Source organism: Rhinoderma darwinii, chromosome 1, assembly GCF_050947455.1.
Source record: "Rhinoderma darwinii isolate aRhiDar2 chromosome 1, aRhiDar2.hap1, whole genome shotgun sequence".
NCBI classification, from domain to species: Eukaryota; Metazoa; Chordata; class Amphibia; order Anura; family Rhinodermatidae; genus Rhinoderma; species Rhinoderma darwinii.
The window spans coordinates 482910521-482923340 of NC_134687.1; positions in this window are offsets into that span (position 1 = coordinate 482910521).

The window sequence follows — 12820 nt, forward strand, 5'->3', positions numbered from 1 at the left end:
ACAGTAGCGCTCTATCAAGCCTCACGTCCCCTTAAGGGTATGTTCACACACTAAGGCTGGATTCACACGAGCGTGTGCCTTTTGCGCACGCAAAAAAACGCAGCGTTTTGCCTGCGCAAAAGGCACTTGACAGCTCCGTGTGGCAGCATTATATGATGCGCGGCTGCGTGGTTTTCGCGCAGCCGCCATCATTATGACACTCCATTTGGATATTTGTAAACAGAAAAGCACGTGGTGCTTTTCTGTTTTCATTCATCCTTTTGACAGCTGTTGCGCGAATCACGCTGGTCGCACGGAAGTGCTTCCGTGTGACATGCGTGGTTTTCACGCACCCATTGACTTCAATGGGTGCGTGATGTGACTTCAATGGGTGCGTGATGCGCGAAAAACGCTCAAAGAACGGACATGTCGTGACTTTTACGCAGCGGACCAACACTGCGTAAAAATCACGCACATGTCTGCACGGCCCCATAGACTAATATAGGTCCATGCGACGAGCGTGAAAATCCCGGACGTATATCCCGTTCATGTGAATAAGCCCTAAGGGCCAGTTCGCCAGTTGACATGTTTTTTTACGCAGAAAACGCGCCAAAAAACGGCTGAAAATGCCTCCCATTGTTTTCACTGGGAGTCAGGCGTTTTTTTTCCCGCGAGCTGTCAAAAGAAGCGACGTGCCCTATCTTCGACGATTACGTCTCTGACCTTCCATTGACATCAATCGGAGGCAGAGAAAGTGTATTTCGCAGCTTTTTTGCCTGCGCCGCTCAATGGCCACGGGCGAAAAATGCCGCAAATAAATGCCGCAAACGGCGTGCAGGCAGATTAAACTTTTGCCTCCTAATTCGGCGCATAAAAAAACGCCCCGTAAAAAGAAATTCATGTCACTTCTTGAGCTGTTTTTGGAGCCGTTTTTCATTGTGTCAATAGAAAAAAAAGCTTCAAAAACAGCTTCAAAACTGCTCCTAAAAACGTTTGATGCTTTAAAAACATCTGAAAATCAGCGGCTATTTTCCCTTGAAAACAGTTCCTTATTTTACAGCCGTTTTTACTTTAGCATGTGAACAGTGGCGTAACTACCGCGGTAGCAGCCATTACAGCTGCTGAGGGGCCCGTGGCTTGAGGGAGCCCATGCCGCCAGCCGACACGCCACCCCATATACCCGGTGGCGGCGCTAGCAGCCGTTATGGCCACTAGAGCGGTAGCGCCGCTACTACGGGGCCCTAGCTGCCGAGCCTCTAACATGTACGGGCCGGCTCATGCCCGGGGGCATCGGAGGTGGCCCCGGTGCTAGCGATAGCCAGTCTATAGCACACAGGTACAAATACATGCATTACCGCTGAATGGCCGACCATTCAGCGCCTTACAATGACGCTGATTGGTGGGGCAAAATGACTTGCCCGCCAATCAGCGCCTTTCAACGACGCTAGTGCTTGAAAGGCGCTGATTGACGGGGCAAGTCATTCTGCCCTGCCAATCAGCGCCTTTGAACGATGTGTCGTTCAGCTCTAGCAGACCTGCTCAGAAGAGAGTAGATCTGCATTGCCTTTGGACGGTGCGGGAACAGGTTCATGTGAGTATGTAAAGTTTTTAGTTTTTTTCTAATAAAACTGAATGGCATTATCTACAGGAGGGGTCGTCTATATGTGGGGCACTATCTACCGGTGGGTCTATATGTGGGGCACTATCTACCGGTGGGTCTATATGTGGGGATGTGGGCCACTATCTACAGCGGGGTCTATATGTGGGGATGTGGGACACTATATACAGGGGGGCTTATATGTGGGGATGTGGGGCACTATCTACAGGGAGGGTCTATATGTGAGACACTATATACAGGGGTGGGCTATCTGCGCCGCATTCCAAATTATTATGCAAATGTTATTTTTCGCTGATTTTCCTTAGGCCTCATGCAACGACCGTAGTGTTTTTCTGGTCCGCAAATTGCAGGACCGTGTTCCGTGAAATGTCCTCCGCAGTTCATCCGTATGTAATCCGCAGTTCATCCGTATGTAATCCGCAAAATGCGGATAAAAAAAAAAAAGCCTAGGTAAAACAGGATGACGACAGAACTCATTCCTGGTCGTCGCCTAGCAACACTTCCGCAAATCCGCAAACTGCGGTTGACACACGGAGGTGTACCCGCATTTTCCACGGGCCCATTGACTTCTATGGGCATGTCCGCATCGAATTTGCGGGCCGTAATAAGACATGTCCTGAGTTTTGTGCGGCACGGATTTGCGGACATGCGGGGACCCGTGAAAACACGGATAGTGTGTATGGGCCGTGTATCTCCCGTGGATTTGCGGGGGAATTGCGGACGCAAAAACACGTTCGTGTGCATGGGGCCTTAATAGTCGATGCAAATGACAGTCAGTATAATCTTCAAGCCATCAACCGTTGGAGTATAATGCAAATTTTATTGAACAAATCTCCTAATGATAACAGCTTTTTTTTTAGAAGTAAAAAACTCAAAATGCACTGTTTCAAATTATTATGCACAACAGAGATCAAAACATTTTAAAGGTTGTAAAGAGAACTAAAATGGTAATTTGTTGAATTTGCAGCATCAGGAGGTCATATTTACAGAAATCAAAAGCTCTTTTAATCAAAAACAACTTAACAGGCCAAGTTACATGTTAACATAGGAGCCCTTCTTTGATATCACCTTCACAATTCTTGCATCCATTGGATTTGTGAGTATTTGGACAGTTTCTGCTTGAATATCTTTGCAGGATGTCAGAATAACCTCCCAGAGCTTCTGTTTGATGTGAACTGCCTCCTACCCTCATAGATATTTTGCTTGAGGATGCTCCAAAGGTTTTCAATAGGGTTGAGGTCAGGGGAACATGGGGGCCACACCATGAGTTTCTCTCCTTTTATGCCCATAGCAGCCAATGACACAGAGGTATTCTTTGCAGCATGAGATGGTGCATTGTCATGCATGAAGATAATTTTGCTACGGAAGGCACGGTTCTTCTTAATGTACCACGGAAGAAAGTGGTCAGTCATAAACTCTACGCACTTTCTTACAAAAATAAGGAAATTTCTAAGTGACCCTAAACTTTTGAACGGTAGTGTATTTATAATAACAAAATTGCAGGGCAGATGGAGTTGTTCTTAATTCATTGTATATTTCATGGGAACCTGTCTGGTAGTTGTAACCCCTTAAACCGCCACCATGCGGTAATACATGACCTGACAATATTTCCAAACATTCCCTTGTATGTTTTTTGCAGATGCTGCAAAATCTTTAAAATCCACTTTTAAAACGGCACACACTATATGCTAATTACTCATTAAAGGGTCATGGGGCGGTGCCGTTATCCTGAAGAGTAACATAGTCCTGCCTCCAAACCCACCTTTCCATGTTTGAGTGAAATCCCCCTGGCTGATACAACTTTCTCAGATGCGCCATGGCCTTGTGGCACTATACACAAGGGGGGGCTGTGTGGCACTATACACAAGGGGGAGCTGTGTGACACTATACACAAAGGGGAGCTGTGTGGCACTATACACAAGGGGGAGCTGTGTGGCACTATTTACAAGGGGGAGAGCTGTGACTATCTACAGGGGGCTGAGCGTGGCGCAATCTACAGGGGTCTGTGTGTGGCACTATCTACTAAGGGGGGGGCTGTGTGGCACTATATACAAGGGAGGGGGCGGTGTGGCACTATATACAGTGGGAGCTGTATAGCGCTATATACAGTGGGGGCTTTACGGCGATATCTACAGGGGGGCTGTATAATACTATCTACAAGGGGGAGGTGGGGGGCGCCATCTACAAATGGGGTGTGACACTGTCTATAGGCGGGGCTATATAGCACTGTCTACAGGGGGGCTGTATGGCACATTCTACAGGGAGCACTATTTATAAGGGGGGCTGCTTGTGGCACCGAGGGGGGGGGGCCCGGTCAAGTGTTTGCTATGGGGCCCAGTGTTTCCTAGTTACGCCCCTGCATGTGAACGTAGCCCTTAAAAAAAACGGCTATAAAATACGGAGCTGTTTCAAGGGAAAACAGCCCCTGATTTTCAGCCGTTTTTTAAGCATCAATCGTTTTTTGCGGCTGTTTTTGGAGCTGTTTTTCTATTGACACAATGAATTTTCAAATCGGACATGTGTTACTTTATGTGGTAATAACATCGGAATGCTTTTACCTATCCAATCGATTCTGAGATTGTTTTCTCGTGACATGTTGTACTTTGTTAGTGAAAAAAATTGTTCGATAATTTCGTTATTTATTTCTGAAAAACACAAAAATGTAGAAAAAAAATTGCAAAAATTAGCATTTTTCTAAATTTAAACGTATCTGCTTATAAAACAGATAGTAATACCACGCAAAATAGTTGCTAGTTAACATTTTTCCCATATGTCTACTTTATGTTTGCATCATTTTTTGAACGTTCTTTTATTTTTCTAGGACATTACAAGGCTTAGAACTTTAGCAGCAATTTCTCATATTTTAAAGAAAATTTCAAAAGGCTATTTTTTCAGGGACCAGTTCAGTTCTGAAGTGGCTTTGAGGGCCTTATATGTTAGAAAATCCCCAGAAGTCACCCTATTTTGAAAACTGCACCCCTCAAGGTATTCAAAACAGCATTATCAAAGTGTTTTAATCCTTTAGGCGTTTCACAGGAATTAAAGCAAAGTAGAGGTGAAATGTACAAATTTTAGTTTTTTTTTGCCGAAATTCATTTTTAATAAAAAAAAAAATTTCTAACACAGAAGGTTTTACCCGAGAAATGCAACTCAATTTTTTATTACCCAGATTCTGCAGTTTTTAGAAATATCCAACATGTGGCCCTAGTGTGATAATGGACTGAAACACAGGCCTCAGAAGCAAAGGAGCACCCAGTGAATTTTTGGCCTTCTTTTTTTTAGAATATATTTTAGGCACCTTGTCAGGTTTGAAGAGGTCTTGTGGTGCCAAAACAGTGGAAACACCCCAAAAGTGACCCCATTTTGGAAACTACACCTCTCAAGCAATTTATCTAGGGGTATAGTTAGCATTTTGGCCACACAGGTTTTTCGCTAAATATATTGGAATTAGTCTGTAAAAATGTAAATCTACTGTTTTTCTGAAAAAACATAGAAATTTGTAATATTTACAAGGAATAACGAAGAAAATGCACCCCAACATTTGTAAAGCAATGTCTCCCAATTACGGCAATACCCCATATGTGGTAATAAACTGCTAATTGGACCCACAGCAGGGCTCAGAAGGGAAGGAGCGCCATTTGGATTTTGGAGCACGGATTTTGCTGGATTGGTTTTCGGTGCCATGTCGCGTTTGCAACGCCCTGGAGGGACCAAAACAGGGGAAACCCCCCAAAAGTGACCCTATTTTGGAAACTACACCTCTCAAGGAATGTATCTAGTGGTATAGTGAGCATTTTGACCACACAGGTCTTTTGCAGAATTTATTAGAATTAGGCCGCGAAAATGAATATCACAATTTTTTCCCACTAAAACGTTGAATTTTCTAATTTTCACAAGGTATAAAGGAGAAAAAAAAACAACCAATTTTTGTAAAGCAATTTCTCCCCAGTACGGAAATACCCCACATGGGGTCATACATTTTTTTTCATTAGAAATGAATTAACCCTTTCAGGACTGATCCATTTTTTGCTTTCTTATTTTCATTTTTCACTCCCCACGTTCTTAGAGCCATAACTTTTTTCTTTTTCCGTCAATAGAGTGGTGTGAGGGCTTATTTTTTGCGGGAGGAGCTTTAGTTTTTTTTGACTACATTTAAAGTGCCATAAAACGTACTGGGAAACTGAAAAAAAAATATTTGCGGGCTGATATAGGAAAAAAATCTGATTCCACTTTTTGTGGTTTTCGTTTTTACAGCTTTCGCTGTTCAGTAAAAACGAAAACTTTACTTTATTCAATACAATTACAGTGATACCAAATTTATATAGTTTTTTTTATATTATACTACTTTTACAAAGAAAAATCTATTTGTTAAAATAAAAATTGTTTTGTTTCACCATATTCTGAGAGCCGTAACTTTTTTATTTTTCGGTTGATTGAGCAGTGGGAGGTCTTATTTTTTGCGGGACGAGCTGTAGTTTTTCTTGGTACCATTTTTTGGTACATAAAAGTGATCCAAAAGTTGTATTTCATTTTCTTTACGGTGTTCACCGTGCAAGTTAAATAATGGTATATTTTAATCGCCTTTTACGGACGTAGCGATACCAATTGTGTTTATTTTTTTTACATTACTTTAGAAGAAAAATGGGAAAAAGGGGGGTTTTTTAACTTTAAACTTTTTTCTTTCTCACTACTAATAACTTTATTTCCTCTACACATTTTATTAGTCCCCTTAGGGGACTTGAACCAGTGATCATTGGATCGCTGGTACAATATACTGCAATACTAATGTATTGCAGTATATTGTTATTTTTACAGGCTTCTGTAACCGCATGATCGCTGTTCCTGTCCGTTAATCCTGGGTGTCAGCTGTAATACACAGCTGACACCCGCAGCGTATGGAGCGGGCTTAGCACATGAGCCCGCTCCATACATCAACCCCCGCACCATGATGTGCTATTAAGTCATAGTGCGCAAAGGGGTTAATGCACAGTGGATGGTGTGAATATTGCAATTTTCCACTGATATGCCATTTTAGTGCATAATATGTTGTGCCCAGTTTGTGCCACTGAAGACAAATACCTCATAAAACGTTAAACGAGTTCTCTCTGGTATGGCGATGCCATATATGTGGGCGCAAACTGGTGTTTGGGCACGCTGCACGGCTCCGAAGGGAGAGAGCGCCATTTTGCTTTTGGACTGCAGATTTTCCTTGGTAGTTTTTCTGTTTGTGGTTTTGCTGGTATTTCAGTTTATAATGTGGGGGCATATTTAATCTGTTCGGAGTGCATCAGGGTATATGTAATCTGTGTGGAGTACATCAGGGCATAATAAGAGGGTATAATAATGCGGTAAATAAATAATAATAGATATGTGGCCGGTGTCGCACTGATAAATGGTGACCAATCTTATCAACTTTTGGACACTCTGCACATTTTGCATCGCCATATTCTGAGAGCCAGAACTTTTTAATTTTTTTCACCACCGGAGCTGTGTGAGGGCTTATTTGTTGCGGGACAATCTGTACTTTTCATTGGTACCATTTTGGGGTACATGCGATTTTTTTGATCTCTTCTTATTCCATTTTTTTTGCAAGCCGGGTGACCAAAAACAAGCAATTCTGACAATGTTTTTTAGTTTATTTTTTGCAGCGTTCACCGTGCGCTATAAATGACAGTTTTAGTTTATTTTGCAAGGTCGGTACGATTACGGCGATACCATATGTATATAGGTTTCTTTATGTATTGCAGCGTCTGCGCAATAAAATCGCTTTTTTATAAAATTATTTCTTTTCTGTGTCACCATATTCTCAGAGCCGTAACTTTTTTATATTTTTTAGTCAAAAAAGCTGTGTAAGGGCTTATTTTTTGCGGGACGGGTTGTAGTTTTCATCGGTACTATTTTCGGGTACATGCGACTTTTTGATCACTTTTTATTCTCTATTTTGGGAGGGGTGGTGACCAAAAAATAGCGATTTTGGTGTCGTTTTTTATTGATTTTTTTGGGGTGTTCATCATGCGGGAGAAATAACATTATAGTTTGGGTCGTTACGAACGCGGCGATATTAAATATGTGTACTTTTTTTAATATGTTAATTTTTTTCCTATACACCGTGTTCCAAATTATTATGCACATTGCATTTAAGTGTCATAAACATTTAATTATTAGTTTTTCAATGAAACTCATGGATGGTATTGTGTCTTAGGGTATGTGCACACACACTAATTACGTCCGTAATTGACGGACGTATTTCGGCCGCAAGTCCCGGACCGAACTCAGTGCAGGGAGCCAGGCTCCTAGCATCATACTTATGTACGATGCTAGGAGTCCTTGCCTCTCCGTGGAACTACTGTCCCGTACTGAAAACATGATTACAGTACGGGACAGTTGTCCTGCAGCGAGGCAGGGACTCCTAGCATCGTACATAACAATGATGCTAGGAGCCCGGCTCCCTGCACTGTGTTCGGTCCGGGACTTGCGGCCGAAATACGTCCGTCAATTACGGACGTAATGAGTGTGTGTGCACATACCCTTAGGGTATGTTCACACGAGGGCGTCCGTTACGGCTGAAATTACGGGGATGTTTCAGCCTGAAAACATCCCCGTAATTTCAGCCGTACCGGCATGTGCAGGCGCTTGAATGCCACGTCCATTACGGCCGTAATTAGCGCTGCTATTCATTGGAGTCAATGAATAACGGCTCCAATTACGGCCAAAGAAGTGACAGGTCACTTCTTTGACGCGGGCGTCTATTTACGCGCCGTCATTTGACAGCGGCGCGTAAATATACGCCTCGTGTGAACAGACAAACGTCTGCCCATTGCTTTCAATGGGCAGATGTATGTCAGCGCTATTGAGGCGCTATTTTCAGACGTAATTCGGGGCAAAAACGCCCGAATTACGTCCGTAAATAGGCCGTGTGAACATACCCTTAGGGTATGTTCACACGCTGAGAGGCATTTACGTGTGAAAAGACAGACAGTTAACAGCTGCCTCGTTTCACACGTTAGGGTATGTTCACACGCTGAGCCAAAAACGTCTGAAAATACGGAGCTGTTTTCAAGGGAAAACAGCACCTGATTTTCAGACTTTTTTTGAGCAAGGGTATGTTCACACTACCAAATTTCAGACGTATGCGAGGCGTATTTTGCCTCGTTTTACGTCTGGAAATACGTCTCAAATACGTCGTCAAACATCTGCCCATTACTTTCTATGGGTAGAACGCTGTATTGTCCACACGACGCGTAATTTTACGCGTCGTACGCCAATTACGACGCGTAAAATTACGCCTCGTAAAAAGAAGTGCAGGACACTTCTTTGGACGTTTTTGGAGCTGTTTTCTCATAGACTCCAATGAAAACAGCTCCAAAAACGGACGTAAAAAACGGCGTGAAAACGCCGCGAAAAATGCGAGTTGGTAAAAAAACGTCTGAAAAGCAGGGTCTGTTTTCCCTTGAAAACAGCTCTGGATTTTCAGACGTTTTTGTTGACTACGTGTGAACATACCCCAACTCACGTTTTTCGCAGCATTTTTGGGGCCGTTTTCACTGCGTTTTCGTGCCGTTTTTTCGGCCGTTTTTGGAGCTGTTATCAATAGAGTCTATGAGAAAACGGCTCTAAAAACGTCCCAAGAAGTGTCCTGCACTTCTTTTGACGAGGCTGTAATTTTACGCGTCGTCTTTTGACAGCTGTCAAATGACGACGCGTAAATGACAGGTCGTCTGCACAGTACTTCGGCCAACCCATTCAAATGAATGGGCAGATGTTTGCCGACGTATTGCAGCCGTATTTTCAGACGTAAAACGAGGCATAATACGCCTCGTTTACGTCTGAAAATAGGTCGTGTGAACCCAGCCTAAGGGTATGTTCACACGCTGAGCCAAAAACGTCTGAAAATACGGAGCTGTTTTCAAGGGAAAACAGCACCTGATTTTCAGACGTTTTTTGAGCAACTCACGTATTTCGCTGCGTTTTTCGCGCCGTTTTTTCGGCCGTTTTTGGAGCTGTTTTCAATAGAGTCTATGAGAAAACGGCTCCAAAAACGTCCCAAGAAGTGTCCTGCACTTCTTTTGACGAGGCTGTAATTTTACGCGTCGTCTTTTGACAGCTGTCAAACGACGAAGCGTAAATAACAGGTTGTCTGCACAGTACGTCGGCAAACCCATTCAAATGAATGGGCAGATGTTTGCCAACGTATTGGAGCCGTATTTTCAGACGTAAAACGAGGCATAATACGCCTCGTTTACGTCTGAAAATAGGTCGTGTGAACCCAGCCTTAATGCTCCTCGCATTTTGCGAGGCGGCTGAGACGCTCGTAAATCTTGAGCTGTGCTTCATTGAGTTCAATGAAGAACAGCTCAAATTACGTGGCAAAGAAGTGCCCTGCACTTCTTTGCCGAGGCAGTCCACTTACGCGTCGTCGTTTGCCAGCTGTCAAACGACGACGCGTAAATAACAGGTTGTCTGCACAGTACGTCGGCAAACCCATTGAAATGAATGGGCAGATGTTTGCCGACGTATTGTAGCCCAATTTTCAGGCGTAAAACGAGGCATAATACGCCTCGTTTACGCCTGAAAATAGGTCGTGTGAACCCAGCCTTAGGACTCTTTGGATCATTGTAATCAATCTCAGACACCTGTGATAATTAGTTTGCCATTTACGGCTGAAATGACAGCCTGTTTTCAGAAGAAAACAGCTGCGTCATTTCAGCCGTAAAAGCAGCTCCTCGTAATATACGAGGCGTCTATCTTGAGCTGCTCTTCATTGACTTCAATGAAGAACAGCTCAAATTACGTTGCAAAGAAGTGCCCTGCACTTCTTTGCCGAGGCAGACAATTTACGCGTCGTCGTTTGACAGCTGTCAAACGACGACGCGTAAATTACAGGTCGTCTGCACAATACGTCGGCAAACCCATTCAAATGAATGGGCAGATGTTTGCCGACGTATTGTAGCCCAATTTTCAGGCGTAAAACGAGGCATAATACGCCTCGTTTACGCCTGAAAATAGGTCGTGTGAACCCAGCCTTAGGACTCTTTGGATCATTGTAATCAATCTCAGACACCTGTGATAATTAGTTTGCCAGGTGTGCCCAATCAAAGGAAAACTACTTAAGAAGGACGTTCCACATTATTAAGCAGGCCACAAGTTTCAAGCAATATGGGAAAGAAAAAGGATCTCTCTGCTGCCGAAAAGCGTGAAATAGTGCAATACCTTGGACAAGGTATGAAATCATTGGATATTTCAAGAAAACTTAAGCGTGATCATCATACTGTGAAAAGATTTGTGGCTGATTCAGAGCACAGACGGGTTCGTTCAGATAAAGGCATAATGAGGAAGGTTTCTGCCAGACAAATTAATAGGATTACGTGAGCAGCAAACAGGTATTTGAAGCCTCTGGTGCCTCTGGAGTCCCGCAAACCTCAAGGTGTAGGATCCTCCAGAGGTTTGCAAGTGTGCATAAAGCTATTATTCGGCCACCCCTAAACAATGCTCACAAGCAGAAACGGTTGCAGTGGGCTCAGAAATACACGAAGACTAATTTTCAAACCGTGTTGTTTACTGATGAGTGCCGTGCAACCCTGGATGGTCCAGATGGACGGAGTAGTGGATGGTTGGTGAATGGCCACCATGTCCCAACAAGGCTGCGACATCAGCAAGGAGGTGACGGAGTCATGTTTTGGGCTGGAATCATGGGGAGAGAGCTGATAGGCCCCTTTAGGGTCCCTGACGGTGTGAAAATGACCTCTGCAAAGTACGTAGAGTTTATGACTGACCACTTTCTTCCGTGGTACAAAAAGAAGAACCGTGCCTTCCGTAGCAAAATTATCTTCATGCATGACAATGCACCATCACATGCTGCAAAGAATACCTCTGTGTCATTGGCTGCTATGGGCATAAAAAGAGAGAAACTCATGGTGTGGCCCCCATGTTCCCCTGACCTCAACCCTATTGAGAACCTTTGTGGAATCCTCAAGCAAAATATCTATGAGGGTGGCAGGCAGTTCACATCAAAACAGAAGCTCTGGGAGGCTATTCTGACATCCTGCAATGATATTCAAGCAGAAACTGTCCAAATACTCACAAATTCAATGGATGCAAGAATTGTGAAGGTGATATCAAAGAAGGGGTCCTATGTTAACATGTAACTTGGCCTGTTACGTTTTTTTTTTATTGAAAGAGCTTTTGATTTCTGTAAATCTGACCTCCTGATGCTGCAAATTCAACAAATTACCATTTTTGTAATGACGGGGGGTAGGGAAACGGACAAGTGAGCCCTAGTCTACCCGCCACTCTGTCCCTGCCTACTTGCAACGACCCGCCCTAAGCGACGGGGTACAACTGGGCGGCGGTCCCTGCGCTCAGTAAGTGCACGACAAACATACAAGGGAATACAAGCAAGGGAAAGGGGCAGTTGCCCACGGCAACACCGTGAGCAACCAGAGTGGTGAACGAGCCGAGTCAAGCCAGGAGTGTGCGAGGTACCAAACGAAGAGCAGAAGAGTAGACAGTAAGCCAGGGTCTGTATGGAGCAGGATCAAAATAGAAGGAGCTGTAGCTGGGCCAGGAAACCACACGAAAAGAATCACAAGCACCGAGGGACAGGAAGGGCAGGCTTAAATAGACCGAGGGCGGGAGCTAGCTGAGTCTGGCCAGGTTGCAATAGGCTCTCCCACTCCTAAGCCTGCCAGCCTGAGTGGTGGAAGCTGGAGTCAGTCTCAGGGATGTAGATTCAGGTGCTGACTGATTAATTATGGGAGTTAACCCTGAAGCTGTGCCTGGCAGATCCTTTACAATTTTAGTTCTCTTTACAACCTTTAAAATGTTTTCATCTCTGTTGTGCATAATAATTTGGAACAGTGCATTTTGAGTTTTTTACTTCTAAAAAAAAAATCTTATCATTAGGAGATTTGTTCAAAAAAATTTGCATTATACTCCAACGGTTGATGGCTTGAAGATTATACTGACTGTCATTTGCATCGACTATTTAGGAAAATCAGCGAAAAATAACATTTGCATAATAATTTGGAATGCGGTGTAATGAAAGTCTTATTATAGGAAAAAAAAGCGTTTTTTGTTTATATAACCACTTTTATTTTTACACTTTTTTTAAAACATTTTTATTACTTTTTTTTCCTTGTCCCACTAGGGGACATTTAGACTTGCAGCTTTGATCGCTGCTAGAGTACGTTACACTACCTACATAGTGTAATGCATTCTAAATGT